Genomic DNA, 24,542 nt, shown 5'->3' on the forward strand with positions numbered 1-24,542 from the left:
GGACACCCGGGGGAATCGACAGACACCAAATGCAAGACTCTACCACCCCGGGAACCCATAAAAGAGTCCTGAGGCCTACCGGAGATCGAGCGCTGGGGAGACGGCCCGCGCTGACTGACCTGGTCGGACATACCTCGGGGGCACCACCTCCTACCCCCCCCCCCTGGACCGATGGGGGTCATCTCGGTCCGCAACAAGCGACTGGAAAAGCGGCAACAAACAGAGCCCACAATATGGGGCAAAACAACAACAGGATAGGCAAACACGAGGCGCAACTAAAATGGCGACAGATCAAGCACCGAGCGAAATACATGAACGGCATACAGTAATACCAAACTACGAAGCCAGACTCACCGCTCTCTTCGATGCATTTTGGGCACAGTTGGAGCGCCGGGCGTGGCTGCACAAACAGAGCACTCACCAGAGCCAAGTGCAATTCCAGCAACATATCTGCCGACGCCTCACTCCTAAACGGCGTGGAGCCCCAAGATGGTGCCGCAGGAGGAGTGATCCTCTGCCCACAGGCATACTCATAAAGAGAAAACAAACATCGGAGCGCGACAGCAGAACACATGGGACCCCCCGTGCACCCAAGAGTTCTCCCCACTCTTCTTCCGAGCAGGGAGCCCACCTGAGGATTACTCCTCTTCGCCACCCATACACCCAGGGGAACAACCGGACTCCGGCAAAACCTTGGGCCCACGACCCTGGAGATGGGGTCAATGGACCTGTGGCAAGGGCCCCCGCTAAGGCCTCGGGCCAAAGACACGGGACACTTAAGCGGCAACGCACTAGGAGAAACACCGGGGGCACCATGACTCAGGGAGCCAAGCACCAAGCAGGTCAAAATGCCCACTATGGAGAAGCTGATCCCGGCCTCAATGGAGCGACGGATCAAGAAGGCAGCCCCCCACAACCGAGTGGACTAGACTGCGCAAAATACAACACAACTCCTCCAAGTGGGATGGGCTGAACAACAGCATGGACACTTGCTACATTTGAGGCCTTGGACTGATCCAAGCAACCGAAAGAGACACCCTGAGGGTTCTACCCATAAGGACTCTGTTTACATACTCCGTGATGTTTAACTTTTTCTTTTCACAGTTAACACTTTATGACTGCAACCTAACAGATAGTTATAAGCTATGCCACCAGCCTGCCTTATCAATTTTAATTGTACCTGTTAGAGCACAAATTAGCTTTCTTAATATGTTAATATGTGGATATAAAACTGCTGGCACCGATCCTGCTAGAGATGGCAGGATTGATATCCCGGCAGGGTTGTATCCACCTTAGTCCAACATGCCTTTAATGTTTAGCTTGATTAGCTTGTCTAGCCTGTCATAACAGTACTAATGGAAACCGCTATTTGCCTGTAGTTAAGCGTTTGCCGTAACACTTACTACTGTACTAACATAAACCATTCCACTGGTGCGAGATAAACTTGCCTATCGAAACACACCAAGCTCCCTACTTAATCACAGATAACTTAACTCACATTTTGCATATACCCTCTCTGGTAGAGCTTTGCTATGCTATGTCCTGTTTAACACGTCTGCCTCTCATTAAATGCTGATATTACTCGAAATACACTTGATTGGCACCAGGAGGCACTAAACTGTATCTTGTAAAACGCACCACCCTATCAGTCACACATTAAGCACCATTGAGATGTTTAGATCGTTGGGTCCAGGCAGACCAGCAAGGTAACCTAATCTGCATGCCAAGCAACCAGCACCAGCACTAGGCCTCGTGCCGATGGGTTTTTATGTAGCTCTAACGGATCAGCCCTAGCTCATGTCATTCAGCCTGTACGTTCCTGTATAACTGATCATGTTGATAAGGTCACACCTGTCTTATAGCATTTACTGTTAACCTGTTTAAATTGTGTTCTCATTTACCGACTCATAAAAACATAAAAAATGAGGCAATACCACTCTGGAAATGTAATGCACACTGTTTTTGCTGTACTAATCCACTTTGATGATTACCCATGCATTTCCCCTTTTTTCTATTCTGTACCCCTCACAAGTGCCTCAATAAAAGAAAGATTTAAAAAAAAAACTGTGAATGTTGCATTTGTTGAAAACAACAAAAACAAAAACAAAATTACAACAACAAAAAAATAAAGAAATAAATTAAATGGTTAACAGTAAAAAATATTAAAAAAAAAAAAATTACATTACAAGGTTAAATGCAAACGCAAATATCAAAGCCCTGTACATTGTGGGGGACAGCAGAATTTGCTATCACTTTATATATAATCGTCAGTTTAGTTTTTGTACTGAAACGTGCTGATATCATTTCTGAAAGGTTCCCACTATTGTAAGTGAATAGAATGTTATTCAATCCCTGAGGCATACACATATCGTTTTAGTTGTTGATTGCTTTCTGTATTCCCCTGAACTGGAAATACTGAATAATTTCCATCTATAGAGGAAACAAATGGTGGAAATGTTAGCTTCCTGTGTTTAGTTCTTACTGATTAGCTTGGGAGACCAATTCCTTTAGGCATGTATTAATGTTTTGGAACACGTCTGCTTAAAGTCATTTATCTGTTTATTTAACCACTGCTAATTGGAATGTGCTGCAGTAGTTGATATTGTTAAACTAAATGTTATTTGTTTTTGAAGTGGACTTGCCATTCACAAAACTAAATGGATGACAAGTTCAGCTTCACTTAATTATATATTTATGTAAAAAACAAACAATCAAAATGTCTGGGCACTCAATGATGGACCAAAGGCAGACTTTTATTAGAAACAAAAGGACAACGTTTTGACTCCACATAGATTATTTCAAGACATTATCTATTTCAATCCATTATGGCTTGAAAAGAACTCATTGGAGTCGAAACGTTGGCCTATTTTATCCAATAAAAATCTGCTTTGGATCCACCATTGAGTGCCTGGACCTTATGCTCTTTGACATGAAATAGAGGTTGTGCCACCTCAGTCTGGAAGGATTCCTGCATGTATAAACATGTGCAGCTCATCAGCTTGTTTCTCACTGTCAGATTTATGCACTTTTGTGTGATTTTTTTTATTTATTTTTTTAAATTCTGAGCTTTTTATTCTTAGACATTGTATACTTGCCTGCTCTGGACCAAAGCATACCATGTAAATTAACTTAACCCAAACAATGCCATACACCAAGCTACTTGCCTATAACAGCAATACAGAGGGAGTTCCCAAACATGTGTACAACATTTCTCTGCAGATGCCCAAGTGTGTTTGAGAGTTCATGTTGCATCATGGGGTGGATGACATCATCCTGAAAACACAAGTACTTCATATATTTGTTTTTTTTTTTCTTACACTGCTCACCCTTGTAAAAGTGCTTTAAAGGACCACTTTAGGCACCCAGACCACTTCAGCTTAATGAAGTGGTCTGGGTGCCAGGTCCATCTAGGATTAACCCTTTCTGCTGTAAACATAGCATTTTCAGAGAAACTGCTATGTTTACCTATAGGTTAATCCAGCCTCTAGTGGCTGTCTCATTGACAGCCGCTAGAGGCGCTTCTGCGCTTCTCACTGTGATTTTCACAGTGAGAAGACGTCAGCGTCCATAGGAAAGCATTGAGAATGCTTTCCTATGGACTGACTGAATGCGCATGCGCATTCAGTCGATGACGGGGAAAGGAGGCGGAAATAAAAGATAAGTGTTTAACCCCTTCCTCACCCTAGAGCCCGGCTGGAGGGGGACCCTAAGGGTGGGGGGGACCTAGAGACCCTTTAGTGCCAGGAAAACGAATATGTTTTCCTGGCACTATAGTGGTCCTTTAAAGGCTCTTACTGCAATGAGGAAATGAGCGGTCACATATGCTAAGTAAAGACTAAGGCTACCTAGGGGCCCACAAGCAATTTTGAATGATGCAATACTCAAAATAGTCTCAGAGGTGCTGCTATCCCCCCCACACTGTAGCTCCAGGAGTGAAAACACAAAAAAAAACAAAAAAAAAACTGAAGTGATAACAAGAATGTCCAGCAGCAATAAATGTGGTAGCATGTGTTGCACAATTGACCGGAGCGGCCCACTCCTTTTTTGTGTGTGTGTATTTTGAAGAAATGAGGGCAACAGTCACCTTCATAAAAGCGATTATGCTACTTAAAATTGGCAAGCAAAACTGTTTTAGCATTTTCCAGGATGGTTGTGGCAAATCTATTGTGGGATCTTGTTTGTGGTTTATATCTGTATGATACAGACACGGAAGGGTTAATGACTAGATGAAAAATCAAGGCGTGAAACTTTATAGATACATTTGCTGTCAATTTGAGTAGCACAATGTATAGTGTGTTGTTAAACAGCTACACTTTAATGTTTTAATGTTGAAAAATGCAAAGTTATGCACTTCGGCGTAAAGAATACACAAGCAACGTATACCCTTAATGGAAGTGAATTAGGGATAACAACACACGAAAAGGACTTGGGAATTGTTATAGACAACAAACTATGCAACAATGTGCAATGTCAATCAGCAGTGACCAAGGCCAGTAAGGTATTGTCATGCATGAAAAAGGGCATTCATTCTCGGGACGAGAATATCATTTTGCCTCTCTATAAATCACTGGTAAGACCACATATTGAATATGCTGTGCAATTTTGGGCACCTGTTCTAAAGAAGGATATCATGGCACTAGAAAAAGTGCAGAGGCGGGCTGCAAAATTAATAAAAGGAATGGAACATATCAGCTATGAAGAAAGGTTAACAAATTTAAACCTATTTAGTTTAGAAAAACATCGCCTGAGAGGGGATATGATAACATTATACAAATATATTCGGGGCCAATACAAACCATTGTGTGGAAATCTATTCACAAACCGGACTTTACATAGGACACGAGGCCATGCGTTTAGACTGGAAGAAAGAAGATTTCGTCTAAGGCAAAGGAAAGGTTTTTTTACTGTAAGAACAATCAGGATGTGGAATTCTCTGCCTGAAGAAGTGGTTTTATCAGAGTCCATACAGATGTTCAAACAGCTACTAGATGCATACTTGCAAAGACAGAATATTCAAGGATATAATCTTTCAATGTAGGGTAATAACTGCTTGATTCAAGGATAAATCTGACTGCCATTCTGGGGTCAAGAAGGATTTTTTTGTCCTAGCTTGTTGCAAAATTGTGCTTCAAACTGGGTTTTTTGGTTTTTTTTGGTTTTGTTTTTGTGTTTGTTTTGTTTTGCCTTTTGGATCAACAGCAAAAAACAGGTGTGAGGAAGGCTGAACTTGATGGACGCAAGTCTCTTTTCAGCTATCTAACTATGTAACTATGTAACTATGTAAAGTGCATTGAATATTTTGTTTACTTATTTTTTAATTTAATTAATATAGATCAGATCCTACCACCAAATTTTACATTATTAAAATGAATATTGATAATTTCATATTTAATTAAAGGAAGCCTACTCATGGATTCATTGTCTATCACCATAACTCATGTAACTTATTTACTCTTAGCTAGCATTATCCCAAATGTTTTTAAATATATGTAGTAGGAGCACTAAGAGACATTTTTATAAGACAAGTATCATTCACAGTAAACATTTTTTTCTGCTAACATTTATTTTAATCAATAATGCCCTACTGGGCATTACTGACATGCCCCACTTTTTAATGGTTAAAATAAATCTAATGGTTAAAATGACTACTAGGAAAAAGAAATAAACATACCGTGAAACATGCTGGTTTCCATGCCTCTTCTGACGTCACAAATCTTTCACACGGTCCAATCAAATTATTTTTACAGGAAAGTATTTGATTGGACTGTTTAACCAGTAAGGGGGATGGTCGGAGTGGCGATGAACAGGAAAGGGGATTTAAAAAAAATAATTCCAAAACAAAAGGGGATAGGGAGGCAGGACAGCGGGAAGGCATTTAATCAAAGAGAAAGGGAAAGAAAGAGGGGAGGTGCATGCTATACCTTGTAGTTGCTCACAGCAAGGGGAGAAGCTCTGTATGACTGTTGCCAGCCTGCATATAATGGAAGATGTTTTTTTTTTTGCACAGAATTAAAGTAAGGCAGTCCAAAACAGAGTTCTGGCAGTCACATGTGCTGGGGTGCGTCTAGATACTGGCACAAAACTGAAAATAGCACTGGATGTGCAACATTTCTGCTTAAAATGCTCACAGACTCCTTCTACCATGAAAAAAGAAAGGAAGGCAGCGCCACTAAAACCCACATAAATTAAAAGAGCATAGAATAGGCAGACTAAAATGCAATATATATAATAGATAATAAGCAAATAGAAGTCCAGAATAAATAGTCTGACTTGTAGATGAATCAAACAACGAGGTATATCTTTGTAGAGGTGAATACAGTCTTTAGTAGTGGGGGATTCTTTTATCCGGCACCAGAAGTGTTTTTACTTTCCAGTACCTCAGTGTCTGTATTTTTGCAATACCGGCACCGGCCACACAGCTTCAAATGCCGTCTGTCCCGGTAAAATACTGGCCAGGTGGCAACCCTAGCACTGGCCACTTGGAGGTGTCTCTAGGGGCAATGTAAACACTGTCCTTTCTCTGAAAAGGCAGTGTTTGCATAAAAATGCCTTCATATAATGATTATACTCTCCAGAACAACTACATTAAGCTGTAGTTGTTCTGGTGACTATAGTGTCCCTTTAACAGGAAACCAAAATGGAGGCACTCAGCTCCAGGATTATGGTAAAACCAGCAGCACACACTTTTGCTAAATATAGAGGGTATAAGTAAACAAAACATAAAACATTATGTAATATGAGGGTTCCCCTTTTAAGTTATTTTGTGTCAAGGACTTAATCATCTAACATTACCTTACATGTATCTGTGAAAAGGGTCAGCTAAAATGCCAAATAGGTTCTGACCATGGATTTAAATTTCTCAACAATAGTCCCACAATATAATTATAAGACTTACTGCAACATAACACTATTCTGGATCAAGGGTATCTGAGTCTTATTCCCTTAAAGGAACACTGTAGCACTCAAAATATAAACCTGTATTTCTAATGCTATAGTGTCCCAAGTGGTATTAGGTTAAACACCACCCCCAATTTGGCATGTAACGGGTTAAAACCCCTTTTTTTAATCACCTATTTAACAACAGGACAGGGTCTCCTATGCCGATACTCCAAACCAATACTCCTCATAGAGAAGTGCGTTAAGTACCACTTGCGCGTTCACATTTTCCCCATAGGAAGAGATGGACTTAACCTTCCAATGTAAATTCTCAAAACTGTAATGTTTTACACTGCAGAGTTAAGAGAACAGGAACACTGCACCCAGACTACGTGATTGAGATGTAGTGGTCTGGGTGTCTATAGTGTGCCTTTAAAGCCATGTTTCTAAATCAATGTTATATTTAATGGCACTTAGACCAATGTTTGTATATCTTAACACCTATTATAAAGCTGTGCAAATCATTCCTAAATCCGAATACCTCAATTGTCTAGAATGATGCTCTGCCTGAGGATTAACGTTGGGGTACCTCACGCGTGTATGTAATAATCGTATGCACTACAAAAGAAGAAGAAAAAAAATATTCCTTGTGATGTCACAAGCGCTACATATGCTAGAGTGTCATGTCACCTAGCCACTAAGAGAACATTGAGTAGCTGATACTAATGTGAGAAGCAGCATGCAGGAGATGCTGTAAAGTGCACACTGTCTTGGCTCCTTTTTGTATTCGTTTTGCACCGTTTTTATTGTATTATCTGCGCAATGCACTACATTTTGGGTCACTTACAGACTGGTTGGCTCCTTTTAAATTTTATGATATGAATGCAATGTATTTTTATTCCTCTTCTTTTCTTCCCACGCAGAGATGCTCTGTGTACCAATGGCATTTTATGTGGCCACCTGAGCGAATCATGTCAATGTTAGTGATTCAAGTTCTTTGTATCTGGCTTGCTTTGTAGTGTACTAAGGGGTATACTTATTGTTGTAATACTGCTATATGGACTACCAAATGGATCAATTTTATCTCCCACACTTATTGTATATATGCTTCTAGACTAGTTGAAGACATTAATAGCCATAGAGGCATAGCATTAGGTTGCTAAACTATACACAGTTTTAATGATCCACACTACGGTTTGTAGAGCTTAGTACACAGTTTCTAAATTCTAATGATTAATGGTTGCAGGATACAAGCCAACACATGAAAACAAGAAGCAATTTCAGATTTATGTGTCATATTTCTGGTCAGGAGTCACGTACGCAGGAGGAAGATAAAGTTCTGCATAGAGTTTAATTTATGTCTGGAGTGAGATTTTAAGTTTCAGCAATAATTAACACATTTTTTTCCAGGACAATAAGCTGCACATTGATCTTTGACTGTTTTTTTGCAATCATTTAGGGAAACTGTACCACACACCACTGATTGCTAACCTTTGGCACTCCAGCAGTTGTGGAATATCTTTCCCACAATGCTTAGTCAGCAACAAGGCTGCCATCAGAACTTATAGGGCACCTTACAAAATCTTTACACTGCCACCAACAATGACTAGTAGACACAAATGTGCGCGCATACACACCCATTCACATAGACACATACCCACAGACACACACAGTGATGGGAATTCACATTCATGCTCTCACCACCATATGCTTTTTGTGGCTATGATATTTCTAAGATAGATTATGCACAGTGCAATTTCATAATGGCAATTATTATGCAACTAATTTTTCTTACTTACTTTGTGATTGTAAACAACAGTATCTAGTAATAAAAGCTATGTTTTATACTATACTACTTAAAGCCCTGGAGAGCTGGTATTTTCGGTTTGTTGCAGATATACACAGACACATACTGCCACACACAGACACACACATATAAGAACTGGCACACACACACACAGATACCACCAACTGAGTTCTGTTTTAGCCATCCTTTATGCCTAACTTGTGCATATGCATTCAGAAAATGATGTAGGTGGAGGAATAAAAACGTATGAACATAACCAGAGTTGTGCACAGCACATTTCATTAGGTTGCGCACTCAGGAGTTCCATCTATGTTATTTTTAAAATTTTATAGAAGTTGAATATTTATTAAGGGAACATTCCAAACACCATAACTATTACAGAGTATGGTGACTGTAAGTGTGGTAGCTGTGTGTGATGCATATGTTTTTATTGTGTATGAGGTGACTGTATGTATGATGTATGTGGCAGTCCCTGTTTGATGTGGATAACTGTGAGTGACTTGTGTGGCAGTGCATGAGTGAATATTTGGGTAGTTGTGTGTGATGTGTGTGGGTAGCTGTGACTCATACTGTAGAGATAATATGTCTGATAATGCACACTCACTGACACTAATGCAGTGACCCATAAACACACTGACACACACACAGTGACCCCCTACACAACTGACAGACAGTGACCCATACACACCCACTAACACACACATGCACAGAGAACCATACACACTCACTGGCACACACAATGACCCATTGCTCACACTGACATACACAGTGGCCTATACATACTCACTGACACACACAGTGATATCTACACACTCACTGACACACAGTGACCCATACACACTCACTGACACACACAGTGACCCATACACACTCACTGACACACACAGTGACCCATATATACTCACTGACACACACAGTGACCACTACACGCTAACTAACAATTGCTGGCAGAAGCAGCAGCCCACCAGGAAAGCACCCTAACAAGCAAGGGAGCACAGGCCGGGGCTTGTGTAACATGTGTAATAAGGGTGTGTCTGTCAACATAACTGATATAACATTCTAATTTTAATGTCATTAAACATGCCTCTTTTTGTGTACCTGTAAAGAAAGAGGTGTGCTGTTTATGCCTATATTAAATTAACACACTCAACACCATAACAACTTTATCTCAATAAAGTTGTTATTGGGCCAGGTGATCCTGGGTACCATCTTACCTTACAGATTAAAACAATATATGAACAGTTTACCCCCAAAGTTGTGAAGACCATGCCTTTCTGCTCTGTCCCGTAGTTTCTGGTGATGATCCAAGATTTCTTGGTGTCACTGATAAGCTGAGAGTTCCCCACTCACAAAACTTTATGAGAAAAGTATGGACCTTTCTAGGCTTCAATTATGATGTCTTGGACCATCACCAGAAACCAGGCTGAACAGTTTAACCCCTTAAGGTAAGAGAGCGCCCATGATCACTTGGCACCATAACAACATTGAGATTAAGCTGTTATGGTGCCCGGAGTGTTCCTTTGATCATTTTATAATTATGTTAAATATTAACATCAATCTTACTACATCCAAATGGAAAAACATAAAGTAAGATAAGCAATCATAAAAACCTTGTTTAAAGGTTTTAGATTCTGCAACAGAATGCAATTCTTTATCACAAACACATGTAAACTAAAAAGCACACAATCTATATAGGTATTCAAGAACACAGTGGAATATGCATTTATTAACACAGATCTGATATAGTGATTAATATAGAATTTCTAAAATTATTATTTTAATTTGAAACAATAAGCAGTCATATTCAATTTCATGAACTGTATCAATAAAAGTGTGGGCCCAGCCAAGTCCATTCTTTGTTGGAATACATTTGCTCTTGCCCCTCTAATGTTTAACTTACCGGTAGTGTGAGCATATAGTACTTTCATTATTTAGGAAACTCTTTACTTTTTTTTCTTGCCAGTCTCCTGCTGTCCACAGGGAGGGAACTGGGTGTGGGCAGTTAACTATTTTTTAATCTATTTTTTCCCTTCACCTTTTTTTAACCACACTGACCTTGCCGGTTTAGGTGATCATGAAAATACATTTTGTTTAAATGTCATAGTTACTGCACAGGTGTGTTTTTTTTGTTTGTATTTTTTGTTTTAAATAATGTCAAACAGCCGTTGCTAAGGCCAGTAAGGTATTGTCATGTATACAAATTATTTCTCGGGATGAATATATAATTATGCCTCTTTTTTAATTAGTGGTAAGACCACACCTTGAATATATTGTGGAATTGTAAGCACGTGTTTTAAAAAAGGATATTACGGCACTAGAAAAAGTGCACAGGTGGGCTACAAATTTTAATAAAAGGAATTTTAGTTATGAAGAAAGATTAACAAATGTATCTGTTTAGTCTAAAACAAATGGTGTCTCAGAGGGGATATGATAACATTATACAAAGATATTCAGGGCAAATACAATCCATTGTCTGGAATTCTTTTCATAAACAAGACTATACTTAGGACACAAGGTCACACATTTAGACTGGAAGAAAGGAAATTTAGTCTAAGGAAAATTAAAGGGTTTTTCTATAGTAAGGATGTGGAATTCTCTGCCTGAAGAGGTGGTTTTATCAGAGTATGTACAGATGTTTAAGCCGCAACTAGATGAATAATTACAAAAACATAGTATTCAGGGATAAAATATTTCATTTGTGGAGTAATAGCGTTTTGATCCAAGGAGAGATCTGACTGCCATTCTGGGGGTGAGGAATGATTTTTTCCCCCTAGTTTCTTGCAAAATTGCAAACAGCTTTAAACTGTGTTTTTGCCTTCTTTTGGATCAACAGCAAAAACAGATGTGAGAAAATGGACGCATGTCTCTTTTCAGCAATATAATTATGTAACTATATAAGTTATATCGGTAATATATATAATGCATGGGGAAGCTTGCAAAGGGGCAAGGATTGCCCTCAGGCACTAGCATGCAGGAGTTTTAGGCTGCAGCCAGTATGTTGGGGACAGTTCCTTTGTGTCCCTAAAAGCAAGGACATCAGGGAACTAAGGCGCATGTTTGGGCTGTCCCACCATATTTGGGACTGTTGGGAGGCTTGCTGCAGGAGTGTGGGAGGAAGCAGGATTTCTGCAGGGCCTTTGCAAGCCGAACACTGTGTAGGTTTGTGAATAGTCTGTTGGTCCACTATGTCAGTGTCCTCCAGGTGACTGGCATATTTATGTATGGGGGTTGAATATCTTGCTAGACTACAATGATGATTTATGATGCTCCTGGATGGGTTTACATGAGATAGGACAGTGCTCATTAAATTTACAGAGAGAGTAGAAGAAATTAGGACCATGGAAGAGCAGACAGCGGCCCAACATGATGGGACTGAGATTTTTTTTTAAGATATGGAGACCTTGGCTGACCGGGGATATACTGGGACTATGTTGTCCCTTGTTTGCCAAAGATGCCAGGGACCCTTACCATGTTCCCCTATTGCTTTATATACAAATGAGAATTCTAAAGGTAAAGGAGACTCCACGGGATTACATTCTCTGCACAAATTAGGGGGAGTGGGTGTGTTAATTTAATTCATTATCTGCACCTGATGCCTTCTGTTGATTAGAGTTTGATATTTGTAATAATATTACCTGTTGTCTGGTGTACCTGTAATTGAATGACAATTTTGGAATTGATTTAATTTTCCCCAGGGGCACTCATGTCCCTGATTGGTCACTGTTGTTTATGTGTTATTTGAAGAACTGATATAAGTATATTCTCTCTATGAACCAGAATAAAGTGTGCTAGTGATTTACCAAGAAGGAGTTTGTGTGTCTCTTGACACATCCTGGTATATTGCTGTTTGTCGTTTACTTTAAAGTAGTTACTCATAGAGAATTGCCATAGGACTAGATAGTAGAATAACCTATACAAACCTGATATCCTGCATTGCCAGTGGATACACAACTCAAAGTACCATGTTTAAGTGCTCAGTATAACAGTTAGTTATGCAGGTTAGTGAAAGGAACCCACGGGCGATAACATGCCTTAATTGCCTTTCCATAGCAGAGATTTCAGGGCCACATCATGACACACACTGTTACAACCAATACATTGGAATATCACATGACAATGGGATGGTTTCAATATGTGTATTTTGTATGTTTTACTGAGATGTCACACATTTCTCTTCAGGGCTAATAAGCTTGTTATTAATGTGATTTGTACTTTTTGTACTGTGAGAACTTTGTGTGCCTTTTGTACTTTTTGTTGTTTACCAAATTTCTTTCAATATTAAAATATAAAGATTGTCAAAAAAAAAAAAGGGGTCGTGGCTAACCGCCGAACTTAATGGACGCACATTAAACTTGCTGCTTCCGACCTAACTGCAATCCACCGCAATCTGAGAAAACTACAAATCATGCGCAACCCTAAAAAACACTCCAACACTCAGGGACAACCAGGGAAAACGCCTTCGGCGAAATCGGGATCTTTAACCCGCTATTTCAAAGAAAACCCTGATCGGTCGACTGAGGCCGCGGCTGCGGTCTCAAGTATGGCAGATATGGAATCATCCTCGGGTTCACAGCCCCGTAGCCCCTTCTACTCGGAATGCTCACAATCAGCAGACAAAAACGACTAAACAGACATTCGGCAATTGATTAAAAACTTACCTTCAAAGGCTGATATTCAACACATGCTGGGCAAAATTGAAGCCTCTTTCCAATCCAAGATGGAGGAGATGGGCACGGATGTCCAGCAACTTAATTTACGGGTCACAAACCTAGAAGAGGAAAAAGATGTGTTACAAGCACAAATGACTAATATCTCAACAACTCTGGACTCACATATTCAAAACTGGGCATTAACGCAACGACATATAGATGACCTCGACAATAGGGGATGCAGAAATAATCTGTGAATAAGGGGGATACCGGAGACCCAGGGTGAAGACATCACTTTAATCCTCACGGAACTCTTCAACTTACTGCTGGGAGCCCCTAACGAAAACCCAATTCTGCTAGACAGGGCCCATAGATTGCTTCGCCCACGTGGCTTGACACAAGACGCCCCGAGAGACATCATTTGTAGACTCCACTATTTCTCTGTGAAAGACAACATTGTGAAAGCCCTAAGGGACACCACTCAACCGTTACTCTTCCATGGCAGCTCAATTTAGATATTCCCAGATCTATCATGGTACACTCTGCAGGCGAGGAGAGCACTCAAGCCCATAACGGAGCTCCTAAGAAACCGTAACATAAGGTACAGATGGGGATTCCCATTTGCATTGGTAGTGTCAGCCAAAGGCAACGTTCACTCTATCTCATCTGCCTTAGATGTACCACCTTTTCTCAGAGCACTGGATTTACCAGACACACCAGTCATAGATTGGAACTCCCCTCCGCCAAACCAAGATTCACTACTTCCATCCCAGTGACAGAAATGGTCCACACCGGCCAGGAAGAGACGCACAGACCAGAGATTCCAATCCCTAATTCAAAGGCAGGTGAAAACTACGGCAGACGGCACCCCTCAGAGACAGCGCCCTAAGGACAGCTGTTCGAACTCACTTTCGCAAAATTAATTTACCTCTACTCCAGTACTAATCTCTCTGTCTCAGCGGTACCTCAGCAATGACTATTATACAGAGCCATCTATTAACCTTACAGAAGCGCCACAGGGACAATCTTTACTCACCTGAAACCACTGAATCAACTCAGGTGACTTTAAAAACGTTTTCAACAAGAACATCTCTTAGCATACTATATACAAGTGACTCTTATTACTCAGACTCACTTTTTGATCTCCCTTAGGAGTGGCTCGGGATTACCTTGAATATCAGGTTGTATGTTCAATTATTTATGTTTGCCATATATCTTATTAATAGTCATAGCTAAGATGTGGTGATGCAGGAATGTTAATAGATTTTAAAATGGTTCCATTAATTTTAATCGGAGCACACACAAGAAACCATACTAGGCAACTTTTACTGTAAAGTAACTACAATCTATTAGAGGTTCTTACTTCTCACCCTCTTTCTACTGTATTAATAGTTGTAAAACGATTATGAGGGATATGAGACATTCTACTCTGCTCCCTTACCATGGATTTATACATAGTAACATCTTGTAACTCCTAGATAAAGAGATCCATACATTGCTTCTTTAACTACTCCTGACTAAAAGAAGAGTTTGAATCACCAACTCTCATATGGTTCTAGGGGTTTTAGAGGCATCTAGCATGAATCCAGAAGGAAAACTAATTTTAGTGGTCCCTTAAGTCTACCTAAGACGACATACTTAACACACGGTGCATAAAACAAACAACCATGACTTAATATGCATTAAGATTCTCACCTCTTTCTCACTATCAATGCGATCTCACGCATTCATTATCAATCCTGCATCATTACCCTAGTGACGGCTAACTAACTGACCGACAACAAGTAAATTACCTTATACCATACAAAAAAAACAAACAAGAGACACACACTGCTACACTACATCTAGCTCAACCTTATTTCAATGTCGTTTAGATAACTTTGACCAAATAGCTAAATTCAAGATCCCATTACTAATCCTGTAAAGGTTCTCAGATGCCACACTACTTTCACCCGACAGAGAGTAAACTCCTACACCTCTACTTCTCCCATAAAACTGATTAAACTTTTGGATTGTAACTTGGGTCACAGGCTTATGTGCAAGTCCACGACCCCTAATATCTTTTGGTTCTTTCTCTAGCATCGAGATTGAACTATATTCCCCATAGGGGAGAACTCCTCCTATACCTTCTATTCCATGTTAACCCCCTCCCCCTCTCCTTACTCACTCCATACCCCTTCCTCTATTCCCCACTTATTTACCTGATTTTTCCTAAGAACCAGGTTTTACCTAAACCTTGACTAGCGAGAAACCTTGATTCCCCAAACCATAACACGCTGAGAAATAGCTCTCTTGTTTCGAGAGACCATTCACACTCAGCCAAAAGGGTATTTCAGTGAAATAGAAATAGTTTTATACACAGTACATTTGTCATTTTGCTTTATATTGTATAATTGTTCTCAATTCTTATTGTTATATGTTAACCGGTTTTTCAGGTAGTGATCTCAAATCCTAACAGACACTCGTCAGTTAATTCTGCTGTGACAACCCCCGATTTCGGTCAGATAGGAGCTGTCCTATTATAAATAAACCTCAAACTAATCTAATTAAAGTGACAATATCACTATAATAGAGACTAAATTACAAGATACTCCCAAACCCATGCTACGTTCACCTAACAATTCCCTCACAATACTTATTGAAAACATATGTAACATACTATAACAAGGGTTATCAACATAGACTAAATTCTACCCCCTGTAAAAGCCTCAAAAGTTCCTTCTACCTTTACTAAGTCATTCTTGACTACAGCCATAATTATGACTAACTTAATCATCCATAAACAAAACGCAAGGGGATTAAACTCTCCTGAAAAAAGATCAATTGCACTCACGGATTTCCAAAGAAACAAAGCACACATCATGTTTATTCAAGAAACTCACTTTCGGAAAAACTCTCCCCCCAAAATGCGAAACAAAGATTACCCACTGGGATACTTCAGTCACTTCTCTGAAGCAAAATCTAGGGGAGTAGCAATACTTATAGGGAAACACACACAATTCACATATCAAGAACAATTAGTGGACGACTCGGGCAGATTCATGTTCGTTAGGGGTAAAATAGGGAACACCCAGATCACTTTATCAAATATCTACCTACCAAACAAGAAACAGAACCAATCCCTTAAAAAAAATTCTATATAAACTCTCACTATTCCAAGAGGGAATTCTCATTGTGGGAGGCAACCCTAACATTGCACTAGACGGACACCTAGACACCACCTCCAACTCTGGAGAATATCAATAACAAACACGGACTCTCATAAAAAACACTTTATACGAAGCCCAGCTATATGACAGTTGGAGGGCCATTCACCCCACAAAAAAAGACTACTCCTTCTACACCCCCCCTACGGGTACATATTCTCAAATTGATACCATCTTATTGCAACATAGATATCTCTCCCTAATACATTCGGCAAGATATGGCCCGATCACCTGGTCAGACCATGCTCCTTTGACATTGACCCTTTCCATTCCGGCCATACCTACCCCATTCACTCAATGGAAACTTAACGATTTAATATTAAACGACAGGGGAACCCTGACCAAGATACGAGAGTTAGCATCAACTTACTTCAAAGAAAACACCCATCCAGATACATCACCAATCATGACATGGGAAGCACATAAAGCGGTCCTTAGGGGGAACTAATCAAATCAGCGGCGGCCCTGAAAAAGAGTAGGGAAAAGAAAATAGAACAACTCACTAGAGATATCAAAAATCTGGAAAGTAAACAAAAAACCACCGCATCACTAGAAGAATACAAAATACTCTCACATAAAAGAACTGAATTGACGACTATCCTACACCTACATGCCAAGCATAAACTATCCCTAACAAAAAATACATACTACACTCAAGGGGGCAAAGCAGGAAGACTTCTTGCAAAGTCCATACAACAAGAAAGATAATCTTCTTTCATTTCCGAAATCAAGAAAGGCGATGGCACTCTAACGTGCCATATGCCAGACATATTAGAGGCTTTCCATAAATTTTATTCACAGCTATACAATCTGACCAATACAAAACCTTCAGCTGAAGATATCTTAGAGTTCCTGAAGCCAAGGGTAAAACGCGCTATCCCTTTAAACGAAACAGCATTTCTCGATAGTTCAATAACTTTGGAAGAATTTCACGCCACAGTCAAGTCTTTACCCCTAGGGAAAAGCCCAGGTCCGGATGGATACACAGGGAAGTACTACAAGGAACTATCACACGTTCTAGCCCAACCATTCATTGAGGCTTACAATATGAGCCATATTTCTTACCTCATTCCGAGCTCAGCCCTTGAAGCAACTATTACGATCATCCCGAAACCAGGGAAAGACACAACCCTATGTGGAAATTACAGACCTATCTCACTTATAAATATTGACTTGAAGATACTGACTAAAATAATGGCCACCAGACTTAAACCATTCATGCCAAACCTAATACATCAAGACCAAGCAGGTTTTGTTCTAGGTAGGGAAGCCAAAAATAACACCACAAAAATCATTAACATCATCCATTGGGCCCAAACACATAAGATCCAGAGTGCCCTTCTGGCCATTGACGCCGAAAAGGCTTTTGATAGGGTCAATTGGACACTTCTAAAACACACTGCGATATTTACATTTTGGCCTTAGATGGCTGGAGTGGATAGACACGATCTACTCGAAACCCACAGCGAGACTGCAAATAAATGGCCAATTATCAAACTCGGTGACTATCTGGAATGGCACGAGACAAGGCTGTCCTCTCTCGCCACTTTTGTTTATTTTAGTCTTAGAACCTTTTTTCCAAGGCATTAGAGATAACGAACTAGTTCAAGGACTCAAAATCAGGAGACAGAATTATGAAATTACAGCCTTTGCTGATGACCTCCTCTTTACCATATCAAACCCTCTCACGACCATCCCCATCATTATATCAGAAATGGAAACATACGGTAAACTCTCATTCTTCCAGGCCAATCTCACAAAATGTGACCTAATGCCAATTTTCACAACGAACACTTTAAATACTCAAATCAAATCCAGCTTCTCCTTTAACTGGGCTGCCAAATCAATTAAATACCTGGGGATACACATTCTGAATAATCTAGACTCTATTTACGCAACCAACTTCCCTCCTCTAGTTGACTCCATCACAAGAGACCTACGTAGATGGCACAAACCTTGCTTTGGTCTGATATGCCGGATTAATATAATTAAAATGAATGTCCTTCCCCGCATCTTATATCTCCTACAGACGACTCCGAACAAAATCCCAATCAAATTCTTCTATACAATTAAATCACTATTTTTGAAATTCATATGGGCCCACTCTCCCCCACGTCTAGCATACCAAACACTAATTAAACGACAGGATCAAGGAGGTTTAAACCTACCAGACATAGACACCTACCATAAAGCGATACATTTACAAGGACTCTATGAATGGACGAAAAGCTCTAACACGCTTCAGTGGGTTGACTTAGAAAACAACTTTATGGACTTCCCGCTTTACTCCTACCCTTGGCTCCACAATGACACTCAACACATGGGGAGTTTGAACAAACATCTAACAATTTCTACTATGTTGCAAGTTTGGCTCAAGGTGAGAACGAAGACAAATATTTCGCCTTTCCCCTCACCTATCTATCCTTTAACTCTGAACCCTCACTTCCACCAAGGAACATCAGGGAAACAATTTGGCCTTCGATACAAAGGCCCATTCCTGAAACTGAGAGATGCAATAAGGGGAGGTAAGCTGAAACCTTTACAAGATCTTACCTCATCAGATACTCACACAGGGGTCCAACTCTTCTTTTATAACCAGTTGAAACACTTTATCAACACTCGGACACTACTTCCAAAAGGAGACAGACCTCTTACTAAATTTGAACATCTATGCACAGTACACCCGCCAAAAATAAAAACTCTCTCCTCTCTACACTCAATACTCAGAGATACTTGCCCACAAACCTCTCCTAGCTACACACTAAAGTGGACAGACAAATTACAACTCAACTTCACTACACAACAGTGGAGAAACGTTTTTATTTCCTCACATAAATCTTCCATTTCAGCCTATGCACAAGAATGCAATTTTAAACGATTAACCCGATGGCACAACACACCTTTTAAACTCCACAGATTTTTCCATACATCACCAGACCTATGCTGGAGATGTAATAATTCAAATGCCCACCACACACATATTTGGTGGCAATGCCCGATGATACACAAATTTTGGAAGAGGATTCACACTATCATACAACTAATTTTCCATAAAACCTTCCCCTGCGCCCCCGATCACTACATTTTTCTCCTACCCCCCCGAGGGCTCACGAAACAAGAGATGGCCTTGTTCCGCTACCTTTCCATGGCAGCTTCCCAATTGGTAATACCAAAATATTGGAAACAACCTAAACCACCCCCAATTCGAGAATGGATATTGAGAGTAGAAAATATTAAATTAATGGAAGAAATTACCTTCTCAAAACAAGGGAGATATGGTAAATTTAAATCCATCTGGGAACTTTGGAATGAATACACAAACCGCAAGCCTCCCCTGCCACAGCAACTTAATTTTTCATGAACCTTACTTCACAACGAGCATATAGGCCCCATACAATTTTGGAATAGGTCAAGATTGAGACGAAAAATTTAGATGACATAACTACCTAACAATCCAACTAATCCTAAAGGAACAGTTCTGACCCAACACTTGACATTTCCATCCACATCACCCCCCTCCTGTTACTCACCACAGAGTCTTGGTTCTCCAATTCATAGCAGAAACTTTTTTCCTAAACGAGAAGTTTATCTCCATCTACCGTGAGATGTTCTACTTAAATCGCCTATTGTTTAATTTATACTACTTATAGTTATAGTATTGTTTTTTTAAATGTTATCAAATGTACAAAGATATCCAAAAATGTAAACATTCGAACAGATAGAAAGTCTTCAAACTTCGACAGCTTTGCACCCTACTATGGAAACTAAGATACCTCAAATACGAACTACTAACTTCTCACTCCGTATCAATCGATTTATTTGATATTATGTACAAATTTGTACTGTTTAAAACTGTGAAATACCAAAGTTGTAATCTCGCTTTACCAATGCATATGAACAAATTTGTATAAAGAATTTAAAAAAAAAAAAAGATTGTCAAAAAAAAATTATAAAAATGGAGGGATGAGGGATTTTGGCTTAAATTTGGGTCGTTCCCACCGAAATAGGGACACTTGGGTGGTATGGAGTTACATATATGGATATATTAGTGCTTCATGTATGGCTGGCTCCTAAAGCTGCATTAGAATTGTGCATGGTACTGCTATGGTTTAACACAAGACACTGATGTCTATATATTAAAGGAACACTATAGTCACCTAAATTACTTTAGCTAAATAAAGCAGTTTTAGTGTATAGATCATTCCCCTACAATTTCACTGCTCAATTCACTGTCATTTAGGCGTTAAATCACTTTGTTTCTGTTTATGCAGCCCTAGCCACACCTCCCCTGGCTATGATTGACAGAGCCTGCATGAAAAAAAATAAACTGGTTTGACTTTCAAACAGATGTAATTTACCTTAAATAATTGTATCTCAATCTCTAAATTGAACTTTAATCACATACAGGAGGCTCTTGCAGGGTCTAGCAAGCTATTAACATAGCAGGGGATAAGAAAATCTTAATTAAACAGAACTTGCAATAAAGAAAGCCTAGATAGGGCTCTCTTTACAGGAAGTGTTTATGGAAGGCTGTGCAAATCACATGCAGGGAGGTGTGACTAAGGTTCATAAAGAAAAGGATTTAACTCCTAAATGGTAGAGGATTGAGCAGTGAGGCTGCAGGGGCATGTTCTATACACCAAAACGGCTTCATTAAGTTAAAGTTGTTCAGGTGACTATAGTGTCCCTTTAATAGCAGCAATGTTATCATTTGAAACCCTATTTATATGATAATACCATTTCTTACTATGCTTTTAAGCATGAGACAGGCTACATTTCCAAAGTTAGTTTCTGTGTATCGATAATCCATAATAAGTATTGTTAGAATTGCTAGGTGTCAGAAGAACACCTGTCAAAAAGATTATGTATCAATCTTAAAGATATTTTAGTTCCATATAAAGTGTCAATCTAAATGTATTTTGTGGTGGTTTTGGAGAAATGTAATGTTTTGGCCTAGGTTGCTACTGTATACCGCTACGTCCTCTGTCTTACCACACTTCTGCTTTTTAAGAACATGACCTAAATATGACCTCCTGTGATGAAAATCTGGTTCTGCCCATGTCTGTAAGCTTAAAGGAACACTATAGTGTCAGGAATATAAACATAGTGTTTAAAGGGACACTATAGTCACCAGTTGTTCTGGTGAGTATAATAGTTCCCTTCAGGCTTTTTTCATGTAAACACTGCATTTTCAGAGAAAAGGCAGTGTTTACATTGCCTCTAGGGACACCTCCAAGTGGCCACTCCTTAGATGGCCACTGGAGGTGCTTCATGGGTCAGTGCTGCCGAAAAAGCAGCACTGCCGTTCAGCGTCCCCACGTCCCCAATTATATGTGCTCTGCATGGAGACACTGAATTTTCCTCATAGACATGCATTAATTCAGTGCATCTCTATGAGGAGGTCCTGATTGGCCCCATGCTGATTTTAGCTAATCCAATGCTTTCCTGTCTAAAAATCAGACATTTTGATTATGTCACAAAGGTGGTGGAGACAGCTCCGGCGGACCTGCACGGCTCTGGAAATAAGGTGAGTTTTAAACTTTTATAGGGGGCTAACTGGGGGCAAGCCACCTAAATGGCGGGTTAAACCCTATAGGGTTTAGGAATACATGTTTGTGTTCCTGATCCTATATGTTCCTTTAACTAGCTATTTAGGTGACCAGCCATGGTCCGATTGCACTGAGAGGCGATTTTACTCACCTTCTCTCCTACACCTCACCGATTGTTCTCACCTAGCACTGCCCCCATGACTGAGGTCATCGATCTTGATGATCTCAGCCATCCAATGGTTACCCATAGGAAAGCACTTGGAGTCTGTTTTGCATACCTGGCAACAGGGGCGGACTGAGAACCATCAGGGCCCCCGGCAAAATAAATCAAGGGCCCCCTTACAGGCCCCACCCATACTCCGCAGCAAGCGCCACCCATGTCCCGCCTCCATGCACCGCCTCCAGCCACACCCTACACAATCTTTAGACACAAGGAACAAAAGTGCAATAATCCCTTCGAGGCCCCAGTAGAGACTACAATTGAGGGCTAATGGGCCATGGAGGGGGGGGGGGGTCTTTCTAGCAGAGGCTATCTCAGTGTCCTTTAGAGAGTGTGTTAGAAAGAATTTCCTCCAGGTCCCATTAGAGACTACAATGGAGTCTAATGGGGCCTGGAGGGGGGTCTCTCCAACACTCTGGTTCCTATTCACAATATAGCAACACAACATAGCTCGCTGATACCTAGGCCAAGTTGGCTCCTCTTACCTTAATTACTGTTGCTGGAAGGCTGTGGGCTTACTGGCTGCAGCCGGCAGGCTGTGGGCTTGCTGGCAGGCTGTGGGCTTGCTGGCTACTGCCGGCAGGCTGTGGGCTTGCTGGCTGCGGCTGGCAGGCTGTTGGCTTGCTGGCTGTGCCTTGCTGGCTGGCAGGCTGTGGCTTGCTGGCTGTGGTTGGCAGGCTGTGGGCTTGCTGGCTGTAAGCCTGACTGGTGGCCTGTGGGCAGGCTGGCTACTGGCCAGCCTTTGGGCTGGCTGGCCGGCCTGTGGGCTGGCTGGCTGGCCGGCCTGTGGGCTGGCTGGCTTGCTGACTAATGGGGCACTTGTAGATTATTTAAAGAAATAATCCATGCACAATAACCACTACTGCTCTGTGTAGTCGTTATGGTGCCAGGAGGGCCAGGCCCCCCTTTCAGAGTAAGTAGTCAAACCGTTTAAGAACAGTTTGACAACTTACCTGGGGTCTGCTGGGATATGAGGCTGTAGTAGGGTATAGGAGCAGTGGTGCAATGTGTAAGGGGTTCAGTGTGTGTGAAAGGTTCAGTGTGTGTGAGGGGGTGTAGTGTGTGAATGTGTAGGGTGTGTGGGGCAATGTGTGTATGAGGGGGTTGTGTATGTGTGTGGCAATGTTAGTATGGGGGGCTGTGTGTGTATGGGTGGGCAGTGTATGTGTGTGTGTGTGTGAGGCAATGTGTGTAAATGTGTATGGTGTGTGTGGGTGTATGGGGGCAGTGTGTGAATGTGTATGGTGTGTGGGGGCAGTGTGTTTATGGGGCTAGAGTTCACTCTCACCACTGCGACCACCAGGAATCCCTGGTGGTCACAGTGTTGAGAGTGAACTCTAGCCCATAGCTCCAGGGCTAGAGTTTACTCTCGCAAGAGCCGTAACGTTGCCGTGGTAACCGCGGCAACGATCTGTGCTCGCGCAAGTAGGACCCAGAGGAGCTGAGCTCCCGGGTCCTCTCTTCCTCCCTCCCCTGCCCGCACAGTGCCTGCGGACAGGGGAGGGGGCAATTGCCCTCCTCTTACTCCCCCTTCTTCATACCCCCCTTCTTACTCTCCCCCTCTTCTTACTCCCCCTCTTCTTACTCCCCCTTCTTACTCTTCCCCTCTTCTTACTCCCCCCTCCGCGGAACAGGAGTTTCTGTTTCCTGTAACCGTCCGGACTGACAGGAAGGTGCACACTCAGTGTGCACCTTCCTATCACTCCGGCCAGGCACCGCGGACCGGAGTGCAGCTCGGCCACGCTACAGGGGAGGGGAGGTGAGAAGCTGCAGCCGCCTGAGGCTCTTAAGAGAGCGCTCAGGCGGCTGCAGCATTTAAAGGGGCGGCCGGGCCCCCTGATGGCGGGCCCCCCTCCTGGCCGGGCCCTCGGACCATGTCCGAAGTTCCCGACCGGTCAGTCCGCCCCTGCCTGGCAAAACACTGTGCTGCACTAGTCAGCATCTCCTTATCGAAATGCATTGAATCAGTGCATCTCTATGAGTAACGTTCAGCGTCTCCATGCATAGTGCGGAGACGCTGAAAGCCAGTGCTGCACATATTGCAGCACTGGACTAGGAAGCACCTCTAGTGACCATATGAGTGAGTGCCACTAGATGTGTCACTAAGTATCAATGTAAACACTACCTTTTCTCCAAAAAAGCAGTGTTTAAATTGAAAAGCCTGTGGGCACAGGCTGTAGACACCAGAACCACTACACTAAACTGTAGTGGTTCTGGTGACTACAGTGGCCCTTC

General features: G+C 41.3%; 1 protein-coding gene across 1 annotated transcript in view; it reads left to right on the top strand.

Annotated features, from left to right (window-relative positions):
- LOC134606766 (amine oxidase [flavin-containing] A-like) overlaps nucleotides 1–24,542 on the top strand; it is a 105,502-nt gene that overhangs the window by 26,182 nt on the left and 54,778 nt on the right. The gene's annotated exons all lie outside the window — the stretch shown is intronic.

The sequence above is a fragment of the Pelobates fuscus genome, chromosome 1, assembly GCF_036172605.1.
Source record: "Pelobates fuscus isolate aPelFus1 chromosome 1, aPelFus1.pri, whole genome shotgun sequence".
Classification (NCBI taxonomy): Eukaryota; Metazoa; Chordata; class Amphibia; order Anura; family Pelobatidae; genus Pelobates; species Pelobates fuscus.